This window comes from Ornithorhynchus anatinus, chromosome 2 (assembly GCF_004115215.2).
Source record: "Ornithorhynchus anatinus isolate Pmale09 chromosome 2, mOrnAna1.pri.v4, whole genome shotgun sequence".
Taxonomy (NCBI): domain Eukaryota; kingdom Metazoa; phylum Chordata; class Mammalia; order Monotremata; family Ornithorhynchidae; genus Ornithorhynchus; species Ornithorhynchus anatinus.
The window spans coordinates 69368571-69386002 of record NC_041729.1 but is presented as its reverse complement, the minus strand read 5'-3'; positions in this window follow the sequence as shown (position 1 = coordinate 69386002).

The window sequence follows — 17432 nt, the reverse complement described above, 5'->3', positions numbered from 1 at the left end:
GAGTCTGAGCCCAGAACTCTGATCTGTGTTGGCAAGTGAGGTACTAAGGAAAATTGCCTTACTTTTTTTTCCCTTAAAATACAGAGAGTGGGTTCCTTCTTTAGCAGGAAATGATAGTATTCATTTGTGTCCACTTAGATAATTTTATAACAAGAAAGGATAAAAAAAAAGGCCCACTGTCTCCTTTTCTGAGGTACAATTTTCTTCTTTGGGATAAAACTCATACATCCATCATTTGGCTCTGAGTGCAGATTTTAAAGGAGGCCTTTACAAACCTAATATGCCAAAGAAAATCTTTCTCTTCAACCTCAAGGAAGAACACTGGTTCACTGGGCAGAGAATCAATGCTCTCTTCTGAGGGTCCTCATCTTAGACACACTCATCTTTACCTCCAGTGTTAAAATGCCTGGGCATAGCTGTGAGAAAAAAATTATTGCATCCCTAACAGAGGGTTCTAAAAACATAACTCAATCCCATTAGTTTTTTATGGTAGTTGTTAATTGTATTCACTGAGTATTTCATGCAGAGCACTGTACTAAGCACTTGGGAGAGTACAATACAGCAGAATTAGGAGTCACATTCTCTGCTCCTTATGAATGCTTCCTATGTGCCAGACACTGTACTCAATGCTAGGGTAGATACAAGGTAATCAGTCTGGACACAATCCATGCCCCACATGGGTCTCACAACTTCAAATCCCCATTTTGCAGATGAGGTAACTGAGCCATTGAGAAATTAAGTGACTTGCCCAAGACCACACAGTTGACAAGTGGAGGCGGGAATAGATCTCAGGTCCTTCTGACTCCCAGGCCCTTGCTTTACTCACTAGGCCACCCAACTCACTGTCAGAGCAGTACATTAATAATAATAATGTTGGTATTTGTTAAGCGCTTACTATGTGCAGAGCACTGTTCTAAGCACTGGAGTAAACACAGGTGAATCAGGTTGTCCCACGTGGGGCTCACAGTCTTAATCCCCATTTTGCAGATGAGGTAACTGAGGCACAGAGAAGTTAAGTGACTTGCCCACAGTCACACAGCCGACAAGTGGCAGAGCTGGGATTCGAACTCATGAGCCCTGACTCCAAAGCCCGTGCTCTTTCCACTGCGCCACGCTGCTTCTCTAATAGTGATTATAATAGTGGTATTTATTCAGTGCTTACACAGTCCCCCGCCCATCTAGGAGTCATAATATGAAGGAGGGTAAACAGGCATTAAATCATTATTTTACAGATAATGAAACAGAGGAATAGATCATTTAGATGTCTTAAATCAACCATTTTATTGAGAGTTTACAGAATGCAGAATACTGTACTAGTGCTTGGGAGAGTGCAGTTTAAAAGAGTTAATAGACATGTTCCCTGAGCACAGTAAGTTTACAATCTAGAGACAGATAATGCCTTGCCCAAGGTCACACAGCAGACAAGTGATAGATCCAGGATGATCACTCAGATTATCTGATTCCCAGGGCTGTGTTCTTTCTGCTCGGCCAGGCTCCTTTTCTCAATCAATCGAGTTTATCGAGCACTTACTTTGTGCAGAGCGCTATACTAAGCACTTGGGAGAGTACAATATACCACTATAACAGACACATTCTGTGCTCTGTGAGCTTCTGCACAATCATATAGTTCCAACTCGACCAAATCTTTGCCAATTCAAAATCTCCCATTGTACCCTACCTCCGCCTCTTGGAGCATTCTGTGCTTCTGATTTCTGGGCCAACCACAATAATCTCATGAGAAAATGTGTTTTTGAAAGATTTCAAGCTCGAATTTGTAAGCGGGCGAGGCAGGCCTGAGCTTTAGATACATTTAGATATTTATCTGCAGTGAACCTCAAGAGTAAACCTTCTGAGGTTTGCCAAGAATGCTAACTGTCCATATCAAAAGAATGCAAGTGCAAAAATATCATGAGCAGCCCTTTAGAAATAGAGTTCAGAATAAGTATCTTAGAATCACAAATGCCCAAAGGAGAGAAAAGAAAGTTGTAATTCTTTCATGAAAACACATATGAGAAAACAAAGTTGATGAAAACATGACATTTCCACTTGAACACAGTGGACATCCTATTGGTCAATCATTGCTATTTCACAGCAATAGAATTTTATTCCTTCAAAGCAATCTGTTAGACCAACGTTATGAACATTTACTTTTAAAGCTCAGCATCTGTTCCCTAGTACTTGGATTTGTATTCTTTATTCACCTCTCCCTCTGCCCCTCTGCATTTATAAACATATCCATAACATATTTATATTAATGTCTTTATCACCCTCTAGACTGTAAACTAATTTGTTGTGTGCAGCAAACATGCCTACCAACTCTGTTTTATTGTATTCTTCCAAGTGCTTAGTACAATGCTCTGTCCACAATAATCACTCAATAAATAGGATCGATTGATTCATAGTATTCATAGTTGACCAATCACCTAACTTCTGACAATTAGATTAAAGTATTTTAGAATTATTATTATCACACCAGAAACTGTAATCAATCAAGCAATAGTATTTATTGAGTACTTCCTCTGTGCAGAGCACTCTACTAATCTGATTGGGAGAATCACTTGGGAGAATTCATTATTTATCTATGAATTATATGTTTTAAATGATTTATTTAAGTTAGTGTCTTGCTCCCCCAACTAAACTATAAGCTCACTATGGACAGGGAATGTGTCTACCATCTGTGTTGTATTATACTCTTCTAAGCATTTAGTATAGTACTCTGCATACAGTAGAACACCCTAAATACCATAGTTGATGATGATGATACATTAGAGTTAGAAGACATGATCCCTGCCTTCAAACACCTTATCCTCTAGCAAGGAAGATAGATAAAATAAGTTACAAGTAGGGAGAAGTAACTGAGTTTAATTATATGTACATATATGCTGTAATGAGAATAGAATAGAGTGAGGACCGAGCTGAGTAGAAGATGACAACTCAAAAGTTGCAGTATCTGGTGAAATAGTCTGGGGAGGTGCGATATGGAAAGAGTAATTGTATCCTGGATATGAAGAGGAAGGGAGTTCCAGAAAGGCGGGAAGTGGTTGTGAGCAACTGGTTCAGTCAATCAGTGAGTTGTAATTTTTGAGTGTTTACTGTGTGTAAAGCACTGTACCAAGTGCTTGGGAGAGTACACTATAACAAACATGGACATTCCCTGCCTACAGCGAGCTTACAGTCTAGAGGGGGAGACAGACATTAATATAAATAAATCAATTACAGATATGTACGTAAGTACTGTGGGGCTGGGATGGGGGATGAATAAAGGGAGCAAGTCAGGGTGACCCAGAAGGGACTGGGAGAAGAGGAAAGGAGGGTTTAGTCAGGGAAGGCCTCTTGAAGGAGCTATGCCTCCAGTAAGGCTTTGAAAGTGGGGAGAGTAATTGTCTGTTGGACAAGAGGAAGGTGGGCATTCCAGGCCAGTGGCAGGATGTGGGCTATAGGTCAGCAGCAAGATAAATGAGATCTAGGTACAGTGAGATGGTTAGCAGATTAACAGTGAGAGAGATGAAAATAGTAGGTTGGTGTAAGAGTTCCAAGTGTATGAAATGGATTGTAGAGTGAGAGGAGTCAGATTAAGGTAAAGGGCTGGGGGAACTGATTGAGAATCTTAAAAAAGTGAGCAGGAGTTTCTGCTTGGTATGGAAAAGATTGAAGGTTTTTGATGAGTGGAGAGATGAGGCAGAAACATGGTTTAGGAAGATAATAGGGCCAGCAGACTAAAATATGGACCAGAAAGAGAATGGGCTGGAGGCATGAAGGGAACTCAGCCAGAAAGCTGATACAGCACTCAATAAATATGATTTTATGAATGACTGAATATGTGGGTTGAAAGAGAGGAATCAAAGATAATACCAAAGCTGAAGGCTTGTGAGACAGGGAGGATGGTGGTGTTGTCACTAGCAATGGAAAAGCCAAGGAGAGGAGGGGCTTGGGGAAGGAAGTGGAGTTCAGTTATGGATAAATTGAGCTAGACATAATAATAATGGTATTTGTTAAGCAGTTACTATTTGCCAAACACTGTTTTAAATGCTGGGGTAGATACAAGGTAATCAGGTTGTCCCACAGTCTTAATTCCCATTTTACAGATGAGGTAACTGAGTCACAGAGAAGCTAAGTGAAAGTTACACAGCAGACGACTGGAAGAGCCGGGATTAGAATCCATGTCCTCTGACTCCCAAAGCCATGCTTTTGCCATTAGGCCACGCTGCTTCTCTCTAGAGTTGTTGAGGAGGCAGGGGGAAGTGTGACATTGCATAGGAGGGGAGAAGTTAGGGTTGTGGGCAGTAGGTTTGGAAATCGAGAAGTGATGATATTTCATTTTGTGTATATTTCATATGGTGGGGTTGGATGAGATCTCCAACTGAATAGGGGTAAAATAAAATAGAAGGGGTCCCAGAATTGAACTTTGAGAGAACTCCATTGCTCTGCATATAGTAAATGCTCAATTAAGACCATTAATTGATTGATTGATTGATTAGGGAGTGGGAGGCAGAGAAGGAGCTGCAGAAGAGATCCAGAAGGAGCAACCAGGGAGGCAGAAGAGGGTGGTTGTCAGTGCATCACATTTTAAACATTTTGTTTGGATTGTTTCCTGTGTTTTCTTATCTGTGTTGTTTGGCCATCTCAGAGGTGTTTTTCAAGGTTGATTGAAAAGCATTAGAATTGATTAGGAATATACTCCACACTAGTCAACATTCATCCCTTGTGATATCAGAATTTCCAAAGTATCTGTAATGAAAACCCCAATTCCCAACGTTAGCCAAAATTCCTCCAAATTTACTCAATGAATCTGAAGAGTGGAGCCATTTCCAGGGTGTCAGTGGGCAGCATTGTTTAAGCAGCTTTGACAGTCGTAACCCAGATAAGCGTCTTAGACAAACTAAGAACTATTTGAGGGGCAAAGTTCATTATAATGGCTTTTAACTTTCAGCAGGGTCTCTTGTTAAGTGTGTTCACATGTCCATTACCCTCAATCCAAGGTCTCAAATTATTATGTCTCAGTTGCCACTAATGAACTACTGCTCACTTCTGTTCCTATTTCCCAGGGCTCCATCTTGCCATTTTCTGGAGTAAAAATAACACAATCACCCACAAGAATAAGCTGAGCAATGGCAAACTGGACAAAGGGTCAGGGCAGTGAATGCATAGGAATAGAATGTCAAGCAATTAGCAGTGGCAAACTTACAGAACAATGTCACAATTTTTTTGTAACGTGGAAGAAGGAAAATGATTGAATTATGACCTCAGTCTCAATAGATACTGTTTATTGTCCCAGATTCTAAGCTCTTCCTGGGAATGGAATGTGTCTACTGATTCTGTTGTATTGTACTTTCTCAAATGCTTAGCACAGTGTTTTGCACCCAGTAAGCTCTCAATAAATGTGATGGATTGATTGTCCCAGCTGCCCTCTATGTAATATTTTAATGTATCTCTCCTGTTATCAGTGTCATTTCCAGGGATTCACCACTGCCAAATGACAGCATAAGGCAGTCATTTAAGACCTATTTCATTTCTCAGTATATCCAGTGCATTTGTTGTTGGCCATCCAAAACCAGGGCTGCTTTTACTGACCCTCAGGCCTGAGGCTGGACTGTTTAAATCAGGACACCCACCTCACCCTAGATGCTGATGACACCGTGCGTAGAGAATGCTACTGGATGAGGTCATTAATAACAATTGTGGTATTTAAGTGCTTACTATGTGTCAGGCACCGTACTAAGTGCTGGGGTAGATACAAGCTAATCAGGCCTGTCCCACATGGGGCTCACAGCAGTATTCCTCATTTTACAGATGAGGAAACTGAGGCCCAGAGAAGTAAAGTGACATGCCCAAGGTCACCCAGCAGACAAGTGGTGGAGCTTGCCAAAACACCATCAGCCAGAGTGGTGGCAGCTATGGAATGGATCTGTGGGTGGCCTGGCAACCAAGCCAGCATCTCCTCTCTCCTCCCTCTCCACCCTTTCACTCTGCGGTTTGCCCTTCTGAAAGCAAATTCCCCTGTGGGGTCAGGGTTGGAGTGGGGGAGGAAAGGAACAGCAGGGAGTTACAGTGGGGCAGTACACTCATAAGTAAACACACACACACACACACACACACAGGCGCGCGTGCGAATAAGCATGAGTCGCCTCCTTTCTTCATATTTCTGACTTTACCTTTCACTAAATCTCCAGTCTGCCTCTTAACACCAAACCTATTTTTCCTTGTCTATTGACTCTCTGCTTAATGACCAAGAAATCAACAAAACTCCTCCCCAAGGCACTAAGTTGAGGAGCTAGGAGTCAGGGCAATGATTAGCACCAATTTGTGTTAATCGATAGCCCCATGGGTAACTAAGGAGGTGAGTCAGTTGAATTTTGAAAGAACTAAGAAACGGGTTGGCCTAGTGGATAGAGCTCAGATATGGGAGTCAGAAGGACCTGAGTTCTAAATCTGTTTCTGCCACTTGTCTGCTGTGTGACCTCAGGTAAGTCACTTCACTTAACTGTGCCTCAGTTCCTTCATCTGCAAAATGGGGATTAAGACTGTGAGCCTCATGTGGGACAGAGACTGTGTCCAGTCTGATTAGCTTGTGTCTACTCCAGTGCTTAATACAGTGCCTGGCTTCACAAATACCATTAATGAATAAATAAATGACTCAATGACTCAAGTTCTCCTAAGGGGCTCCTGAAACCTTCCAGGCTCCTTTCTCATCTGCTCATTCTCTGCAATTTAAAGGGCAATGAGCCCTTGGTAGCTCCCAGCTGCATTGAATGCTAAGATTAAGATGGAGTGTGACTTTGGAGGTTGGCCGAGTCCCCTGTAAATCTGAGGGGCTGAGCTCAAGCCCAAATTTACTCCTGAGTCTATCAGACCTTCCCTGAAACATAACTCATTTAAATCACATTGCATGAATTAGAGTTTGAAAGGGTCAACCAATATTTGATCCACGGTCAATCTTCTGTAACCAAGCTAAGATGCTTAATCATTCTTTTGTGTGAATGTTTCCAAATTAAAGACATGGTCTTACATCAGTGAATAATAGTCAATGCTTAAATGATAAAAGTGCCAAACTTCCTAAAGATTGAATTAGCAATACCAGCAGAGAGCAATCGAATGGAGAGAGTGCATTCTGAGTCCAGTCATCTAACAAATGATATACTGACATGTGAATCCACTTGAAAGAATAAAAAAGCAAACAGCTGAATCAATCAATCAATAGCATTTATTGAGTGCCAGTGTGTGCAGAGCATTTATATTTAGAATTATTATTGTTCAAGCTTTTATGGGGAAATGTTTGGCAGACTGCCTGCAATAAAACCATGTTGGCGGGATTTCAACAGTAAAAGTGAAAGTTGAGTTTTTGTGGGACAACCACTATTATAATGGGAATCAATCACTGGTATTTACTGAGTGCTTACTGTGTGCAGAACACTGCATTTTAAGCTCTTGGGAGAGTACGGTACAAAAGGGTTGGTAGACATTTTATTCCCTGCTCACGGGCAGTTTACAGTCTAGAGGAGTAAATAGACATTAATATGAATGAACAAATTACAGATATTTATATTCATTCATTCAGTTGTATCTATTGAGTGCTTACAGTGTGAAAGCAAACTACAGGCTCTCGTTATATCCCGGCTAGACTACTGTGTCAGCCTTCTCTCTGACCTCCCTTCCTCCTCTCTCGCCCCGCTCCGGTCTATTCTTCACTCCGCTGCCCGGCTCATCTTCCTGCAGAGACAATCTGGGCATGTCACTCCCCTTCTTAAACAACTCCAATGGTTGCCTATCGACCTCCGCTCCAAACAAAAACTCCTCACTCTAGGCTTCAAGGCTCTACATCACCTTGCCCCTTCCTACCTCTCCTCCCTTCTCTCTTTCTACCGCCCACCCCGCACGCTCCGCTCCTCCGCCGCCCACCTCCTCACCGTCCCTCAGTCTTGCCTATCCCGCCGTCGACCCCTGGGCCACGTCCTCCCGCAGTCCTGGAACGCCCTCCCTCCTCACCTCCGCCAAACTGATTCTCTTCCCCTCTTCAAAACCCTACTTAAAACTCACCTCCTCCAAGAGGCCTTCCCAGACTGAGCTCCCCTTCTCCCTCTACTCCCTCTACCACCCCCCCTTCACCTCTCCGCAGCTAAACCCTCTTTTCCCCCCATCTCCCTCTGCTCCTCCCCCTCCCCCTTCCCATCCCCTCAGCACTGTACTCGTCCGCTCAACTGTATATATTTCCATTACCCTATTTATTTTGTTAATGAAATGTACATCGCCTTGATTCTATTTAGTTGCCATTGTTTTTACGAGATGTTCTTCCCCTTGACTCTATTTATTGCCATTGTTCTTGTCTGTCTGTCTCCCCCATTAGACTGTAAGCCCGTCAAACGGCAGGGACTGTCTCTATCTGTTGCCGACTTGTTCATTCCAAGCGCTTAGTACAGTGCTCTACACATAGTAAGCGCTCAATAAATACTATTGAATGAATGAATGAATAAGTGTTTGGATTCGGCAACAGATAGACAACCCCTACCCAACAACAGGCTCACAGTCTAGAAGGGAGAGACAGACAAAACAAAACAAGTAGACAGGCATCAATGCCATCAAAATAGATAAATAGAACCATAGATAAATACACATTAAAATAGAGCAATAAACATGTACAAATATATACAAGTTCTGTGGGGTGGGGAAGGGGATATTGCAGAGGGAGGGAGTAGGGGGAATGGAGAGGGGAGGAGGAGCAGAGGGAAAGGGAGGGCCTAGTCTGGGAAGGTCTCCTGGAGGAGGTGAGCTCTCAGTAGGACTTTGAAGAGGAGAAGAGAATTAGTTTGGCAGATGTGAGGAGGGAGGGCGTTTCAGGGCAGAGGTAGGACATGGGCCAGGGGTCAACAGTGGGACAGGTTGGAACGAGGCACAATGAGGAGGTTAGCGGCAGAGGAGCAGAGTGTATGGGCTGGGCTGTAGGAGAAGAGAAGGGAGGTGAGGTAGGAGGGGGCAAGGTGATGGAGAGCTTTGAAGCCAACAGTGAGGAGTTTTTGTTGCATGTCAAGGTTGATAGGCAACCACTGGAGATTTTTGAGGAGGAGAGTCACAGGTCCAGAGCCTTTCTGCAGAAAGATAATCCAGGCAGTGGAGTATAGACTGAAGTGGGGAGAGTCAGGAGGATGGGAGATCAGAAAGGAGGCTGATGCAATAATCCAGTCAGGTTATTATGAGAGATTCCACCAGCAAGGTAGCAGTTTGGATGAAGAGAAAAGGGCAGATCTTGGTAATATTGTTAAGGTGAGACCGGCAGGTTTTGGACTGATTGGATGTGTGTGTTAAATGAGAGAGCAGAGTCAAGGATGACGCCGAGGTTGCGGGCCTGAGAGACGGGAAGGATGGTAGTGCCATCCACAGTGTCAGGAAAGTCAAGGAGAGGACAGAGTTTGGGAGGGAAAATAGGGAGCTCAGTCTTGGACATGTTGAGTTTTAAGTGGTGGGCACACATCCAGGTGGAGATGTCCTGAAGGCAGGAAGAGATATGAACCTGGAGGGAGGGAGAGAGAATACGGGAGGAGATGTAGATTTGGATGTCATCTGCATAGAGATGATAGTTGAAGCGTGGGAGAGGATAACTTCACCAAGGGAGTGAGTATAGATTCGGTGGGGTGGGGTGGGATTCTGTGGTGTGAATATCAAATACTTAAAGGATTTAGCTCCAAATGCCAAGGTTATATAGGAGGGAGAGAGAAGAGGGGAAAAAGATGGATAAATGGGAGAAGGCTTCTTGGAGGAGGTGTGATTTTGATAAGGCTTTAAAGGTGGGGAGAGTAGTAATCTCATATGGAGGGAGAAGGTGTTACAGGACAGAGGGAGGAGGTAGGCAAGGGATCAGTGTCAAAATAGATGAGATCAAAGTGAAGTGAGTAGTTTGGTGTTAGAGTGAAGTGTGTAGACTGGGTTGTAGTAGGAAATCAGAGAGGTAATGTTGGAGAGGGCAAGATGATTTAGTGCCTTAAAGAGGATGGTAAGGAAATTCTGCTTGATTCATAGGGAGATGAGCAATCACTGGCCGTTTTGGAGGAGTGGGTAGACGTGGACTGGACTATTTTCTTTTTTTGAAAAAAATCTGGGCAGCAGAGTGAAGTATTGACTGGAGTAGAGAGAAACAAGAAGCAGAAAGGTCAGAGAGGAGGCTGATGTAGTAGTCAAGGTGGGAATGACAAGTGCTTGGATCAACATAGTAGCAGTTTGGGTGGAGAGGAAAGGGTGGATTTTAGTTATGTTGTGAAGGTAGAATGCACAGGATTTGGTAACAGAACAAATATGTGGGTTGATTGAGAGAGTTAAACAGAGGATAATGCCAAGATTGAGAGTTTATGGAAGGATATAATAATAATAATAATTATGGTTTTTGTTAAGCACTTACTATGTGCCAAGCACTCTTTTAAGCGCTAGAGTAGATACAAGGTAATCAGGTTGTCCCACTTGTGGCTCACAGTCTTAATCCCCATTTTACAGATGAGGTAACTGAGGCACAGAGGTTAAGTGACTTGACCAAAGTCACACAGCTGATAAGTGGTGGAGCTGGGATTAGAACCCACCACCTCTGACTCCCAATCCCATGGTCTTTTCAGTAAGCCATGCTGCTTCTTCATTGTTTTCTACAGTGATGGGAAAGTCAAGGGGAAAACAGGATTTTGGTGGGAACAGGAGTTCTGTTTTGGACCTGATAATAATAATAATAATATTAATTGTGGTATTTGTTAGTGCTCACTATATGCCAGACAATGTACTAAGCGCTGGGGTGAATACAAGCAAATAGGGTCGGATACAGACCCGTCCTACCTGGAGCTCTCAATCTTAATCCACACTTTACAGATGAGGTAATGGAGGCCCAGAGAAATGAAGTGACTTTCCCAAGATCACACACCAGTCAAGTAGCAGAGCCAGACTTAGAACCCAGGTCCTTATGACTCCCAGACCCTTGCTTTATCCACTAGGCTAGGCTGCTTCTCAAAGCAGCATGGCTTATTGAAAAGAGCATGGGATTGGGAGTCAGAGGTCGTGGGTTCTAATCCCGGCTCTGCCACTTGCCAGCTGTGTGACTTTGGGCAAGTTACCTAACTTCTCTGTGCCTCAGTTACCTCATCTGTAAAATGGGGATTAAAACTGTGAGCCCCACGTGGGACAACCTCATCACCTTGCTATCCCCCCGTGCTTAGAACAGTGCTTTGCACATAATAAGCACTTAATGAATACCACCATTATTATTATTATTATTATTAAGTTTGAGATGTCAAAGGGACAACCACGTAGCAATATCCTGAAGGCAGGAGGAATTGAAAGACTGCACAGAAGATGAGAGGTCAGAACTTGTCAGAGAGAGAGATGTGGGAATCAGCTGTGTAGATTTGGTAGTTGAAACTGCGGGAGCAAGGTGGTTCTTCAAGGGAGTGCTTGTAGGTGCAGAATAGAAGGAGACCTAGAACAGGGCCTTGAGGATCTCCCACGGTAAGAGGATTTGAGGCAAAGAAGCCCTTGAAAGAGACTGAGAATGAATGGCCAGAAATATAGGAGAGAAAAAGGAGAGGACAGTGTCAGTGTAAGTCATGTGTTTGCACTACTGATGAGGCTTTCTGAAAAAGTACCCTCGGCTTCTAACTTGATGCATAAAATAATGCATTTTGAGTTTTCTGGACAACAAATGATTCCTTTTCGAACACTGGCATACCAGGTACCCACTTATTTCAAAATATTTGTATTTCGAGAGATCCCCAAAGATTGGCACACTGAAAACCTGCTGCTGAAGCAAATGATTAAATGATGGGGTGTTTGGGAAAACTGTTTTTCGGTAACTACAAATTAAGCATGCCTGGAGGTGTGGATCTGTTAATGAATTACATTTTAAATGTGGTATTTCACATAGGGACCTGAAAAAATTCATTCCCCTCTAAGAGTACTGAGAGAATCTCAGTTACTTACTAGAACTCTAATCTTCTAGTTCTACCAATTTGCCCTGAAGGCTATACCAGGTGAGCTCTGTTCTAGGAGGGCAGCTATAGAGGAAGCAATGCAGCGTGGCACAGGAAAGCTGTAGAGTGCACCCTGCCCTGCATTGCCACCCTATGGGGTTAGGGTTTGTGTTTTCTGTCTCTATTGTACTCTGCAAAACGCTTAGTGCAGTGTCTTGCACACCATAGGTTCTAAATAAATGCTACAGGTTGAAAATGTAAGCTCGCTGTGGGCAGGCAGGGACTGTGATATATTGTACTCTCCCAAGCATTTGGTACAGTGCTCTACACACAGTAAGCCCTCAATAAATATGATTGACTGACTGATCTCTCGGGAGCTGTTGCCATCACAGACATCCCCTATGATAGGTTCTGATCTCTGGAGAGGCCTGAAACAAATTCTCTGGGACCTTCTGGTGTGATATGACCCTCTGATGGATGCCAGGGTGCCATTGATTGTACCTGATGTGTTCCACTATGATGAATTCATCCTGCTCCCTACAGGGCAAACTGGGGATCCTGAGGACCAGGTTGGCAGCCTGGCCAGAGAAAGGGTTTATCTTCCAGACAGCTAGACTTATAGAATGTTCAAGAAATGGCATTTCTCTAGAAGAGTGTAACTCAGTGTGAAAACCCAGCAGAATTGAAATCCTTGAGTTTAGGTCTGAGTCACAAGCAGGAAAAATCTTAGAGGAGACCTTTTCTTGGTGTCTTTAGAAATTCCATGGTCTTCATCTAGAATTTTAACTTTTAAATAGCTCCTTGAAAAAGAAAAATAAATTGTGCTATTTTCCAAATTTGGGTTCAATAATTGACTCACTTGTTCAATCAGTCATATTTATTGAGTGCTTATTATGTGCAGAGCACTGTGCTAAGCACTTGAGAGAGTACAGTATAACGGAGTTAGTAGACACATTCCCTGACCACATCTAGCTTCCAGTCTACAGGGGGAGACACATGTTAACATAAAAAAATTGCAGATATATACATAAGTGCTGTTACGCTGTGGGGTGGAGGTGTGAATAAAGCATACAAATTCAAGCTCTTAGGGTGGCGCCAGAGGGATTTGGAGAAGGGTCAATGAGGGCTTAGTCAGGGAAGGCCTTTTGGAGGAGATGTGCCTTCAATAAGACTTTGACGGTATGGAGAGTAATTGACTGTCGGATATGAGGAGGGAGTGCATTCCAGTTCAGAGGCTGAATATGAGCAGGGGTCGGCAGCATGATAGATATAAGATCGAGGTATAGTGAGAAGGTTGGTGTTAGAGGAGCAAAGTGTGCAGTCTGAGTTCAGTAGAAAATCAGGGAGGTAAGGTAGGAGGGGGTAGGGTGATTGAGTGCTTTTTAAAGCCTGTGGTAAGGAGTATCTGTTTGATGCGGAGGTGGATAGGCAACCACTCGAGGTTCTTGAGTCAGAAAACATGAACTGAACAGTATTTTAGAAAAACGATCCGGGCAGCAGAGTGAAGTGTGGACTGGAGTGGGGAGAGACAGGAGGCAGGGAGGTCAGCAGGGAGGCCACTGCATTAATCAAGGCAGGAAGGATAAGGATGAGTTAACATCATAGTAGTTTGGATGGAGAGGAAAGGGCAGATTTCAGTAATATTCAGAAGCCTGAACTGACAGGATTTGGTGATAGATTAAATGTTGAATAAGAAAAAGGAGTCATGGATAATGCCAAGGTTATGGAATTGTGAGTCAGGAAGGATGGTGGTGCTATTGTGACAGGTCCAAGGCCTGGACTCCATTTTGTTTGGCCAAGACACCATTAGTTGTAATCAAGGAATGGCACGTAATCCACTATCGCTCGGTTAGCAGATGTTGACATCCTTGACTGCAGCTGCTGACCCTGAGGGACTGTGGACCCTGAAGGAGCTGGATAAGGAAGTGGTATTCACCCATGCCTCTGAGCTAATGAGAAGAACAAGACAAGGCCGAGCAACTACTATTGAATGAACTACCCCAAGTGGCATAACTGAGTTCGGCCAGATATCCCTATATAAATCAGCCCTAAGGGATGAGACCTCTATCACCTGGTTGAACACTCTCCCCTACCCAGAGAGTAGGATGACCACTCTCTCTGCAATGGCACCCCTAGGATTAAGGGGCACCTGGTTGGTAATTGTTTGATTGTAGATCACCCTTTGGCCAGGGTGACTTTGCTGCCGGCTGCCTCCAGGGAGGATTTTAAGTAGCCCCAAGGAATCCATGTTGCCTGCTGCTGCCAAGGGAGGTTTTAAGTAGCCTTGGATGAGTAGACCCTATATATTCCTGCATAGGTGAGACTGACCATTAGATCATGTTTTAATGAACTCCTCTTGGGCAGGTAAACTTGGGAGGTGATCCCAGTTCTAATTCGGCATCCTTGAGGCATTATATATGGCTTGTAGGTGCGGGGGGGCTCACAGTAGTCCTGATAGATTTATAATGCTGTTGTGCTTTGTGTGAAGGTCAGGGGTAGAATGCACGTAGGCATCTACCTCACACCAGAACACTGTACTTGCAGAGGAAAGTATAAAGTTAACTGAAGAAATGTCACGTGTTATGCCCAAAATAAACTTAACAACCCAGGAGTACTGCTATCACATCCTGGGTGCCTAAAACACAGTTTCCATTACACTGGCCTTACATGAAAAACTCAACAGCCATTCAGGCAGCTGAGTGAGTCAGTGGACTGTTAAGGCTTGGAGACCCAGCTATATACTTATGTTTGTCAGTTAAAGAGTATATAAAATCTAGAAAGTTGAGCCTCAGCCTTTGGTCCAGAAATGCTGCAGCTGACACTAGGCACCCCAAAATAATGTGAGAGCAGAAGGTCCACTTGGGAACCCTCAAGCTAGAAGGATGCTGCTATGGCATTATTCCTCCTTTGCATCTAGCTCTTTATGACTTCTCCTCCTACCCATATATATATGGAGTGATTGCATTTATACTAACACATCCCTCTTGCATCCCTGTAGCAGTAGAACTGTAAAGACAAATGTCTGCTTACCATATTGTATGTATTGTGATCTTTGCAACTCCATATCACACATACTGTACATCAGAACCCAAGTAACCCAGGATCTTGCAAATTATTTTTTAAGATGGCTGTCTATAGTGATAGGAAAGTCAGTGGGTGAAGGAGGAGCTCCAAGAGTTAAATAATAATTTGCATAGTGATTTTTCAACAAGAATTAAATGATGTCTTCTTCTAAATATTCACTACACACACAGTCAGTGATCTGTCACTCCACCATTTTAAGTTCCAGAAGGATTCAGCATTAGAAGATCTACAGCATTCACAGAAAAAGGCAGGGAGAAACTGGTGAAGCCATTTACAATTAATTGTCTAGAAGTCTAGAAGAGCACAGAACTTTGCTAATTCATCACTCCTATTTTTGCTGCAGTGTTCATAAGGGAGCATCAAAGGAAGAAAATACTGAATCTCGAGAAAAGGAGAAATGGGAAGAGAACAAGGGTAGAAAACAGGAGGAGGAAAGGAATCTATTTAAGCCAGAAACACAGTAAAAGTTTTACCCAGCTTCTTATGCCGCATTCATGTGGGCATTGTAATTGTCTTTGTTTTAACAAAGAGTTTTCAAGGAAGAAACCCATGGTTATGAGTAGCTGAAGGCTTTAGATAGTTTATATTTCATGCTTTGAAAACCTCCTTGGGCAACAGACAAGAGACCACATTTCACAGCGCTGCCTTTCATGTTAGACTATTATAATTATCTTTCTGTTGGAAGGAAATATCGGCGGCTCCTTTGAAGAAAGGTGCTATACAATATGCCAGTTTTTATTATGTTACACATTTATGTGACATAGGCATAATATTTTATGTTCACACACAAGATACCTTGCACTTCTACTTTATCATTTATCTTTCTCTTTTCAATTTCTGACTGTTTAAACCATCATTATTATATTGGGTTCCTGCTGTATCATGGCTCACTTTACTATTGCATGATGGGAAGCAGCATGGCCTAGTGGAAAGAACACGTGTTTAGGAAACAGAAGACCTGGGTTCTAATGTCCGCTCTGCCACCTGTCTGTGGTGTGACCTTGGGCAAATCACTTCACTTCTTTGAGTCTCATTTACCTCATCTGTAAAATGGGGATTAAAGACAGAGAGCCCTATGGGGCATAACAATAACGATGGCATTGTTAAGCATTTACTATATGCTAAGCACTGTTCTAAGTGCTGAATCTGGACTGTGTCCAACCTGATTATCTTGTATCTACTCCAGCACTTACTATATGCCAGGAGTTTTTCAAATACCATAAAATAGATTAAAATATATCATAGATCACTCAGGGTTTGGGGATTTGTTTTCAGGAAATGCTTTTGACAGGAAAAAACCTCACCAAAAATATGTGACCCAATCCCTCAAGCCCTATGGGCTGATGGATGGGGAAACTCATTTCTCCAGGGTCCACTAGTAACTTAGGGAAGGTGTTTCCCATGTACCATTGAGAAAATAATCCCATTTCATAGCCCCACTTTGTCAGTATATTTACAGAGAGAGAAGTCATGATGAGTAACTGAATGTACCATTGAATAAACTGTTTACAAAAATGCTGAGGTGGGGGATTAGAACATGCTTAAAACTTTAGATGGCTGTTGGATTTATATGATTTAGGCTTCTGGCAATTAATCAGGGAAGCCTTGTTATTATCATGCTATTTGTTAAGTGCTTACTATGTGTCAAACACTGTTCTAAGTATTGGGCTAGATATAAGTCAATTAGGTTGGACACAGACAGTGAGCCCCATGGGGGACAGGAAAATGGAAGAGATTGTGGGGAGCGCTTTAGTCTATCACATTTGGTGTTGGGGTACAGGGGTGCAGGGGTGGGGGGTGGCTGCACACCGGGGAGTAGGGCTTGCAAGAGGATGGAATTGGGAAAGTCAAGACCCAGGTAGGGTTAGGGAAGTTGGCTTGGAAGGAGTGAAGAGAGTGAGTTGGGGAATAATAGCTGAAGAAAGCAGGAAGGTAAAGTGAGGCAGGTTGGTAGAGTGCCTTGAAGCCTGGCAGGTAGCACTGGTTCTAAGCACTGGGGTAGATACAAGGTAATCAGGTTTGACACAGTCCTTGTCCCTCATGGGGCTCTCAGTCTTAATTGACATTTTACAGATGAGGTAACTGAGGCACAGTGAAGTTAAGTGATTTGCCCAGGGTCACCAGCAGACAAGTGACAGAAGTGGGATTAGAACCCAGGTCCTGAATCCCAGGCCTATGCTCTATCCACTAGACCACATTTCATCCCTACAGACTTGCAAAGGTGTATAGCTATTCCCCCTTTCTTCTCAGAGACAGCCCCAACATCAGCTTATGGTCATTCATTCATTCAGTAGTATTTATTGAGCACTTACTATGTACAGTAGTATGTATTGAGCACTATACTAACGGCTTGGAATGTACAATTCAGCAACAGTTAGAAACAATCCCAGCCCACTGACGGGCTTACAGTCTAATCAG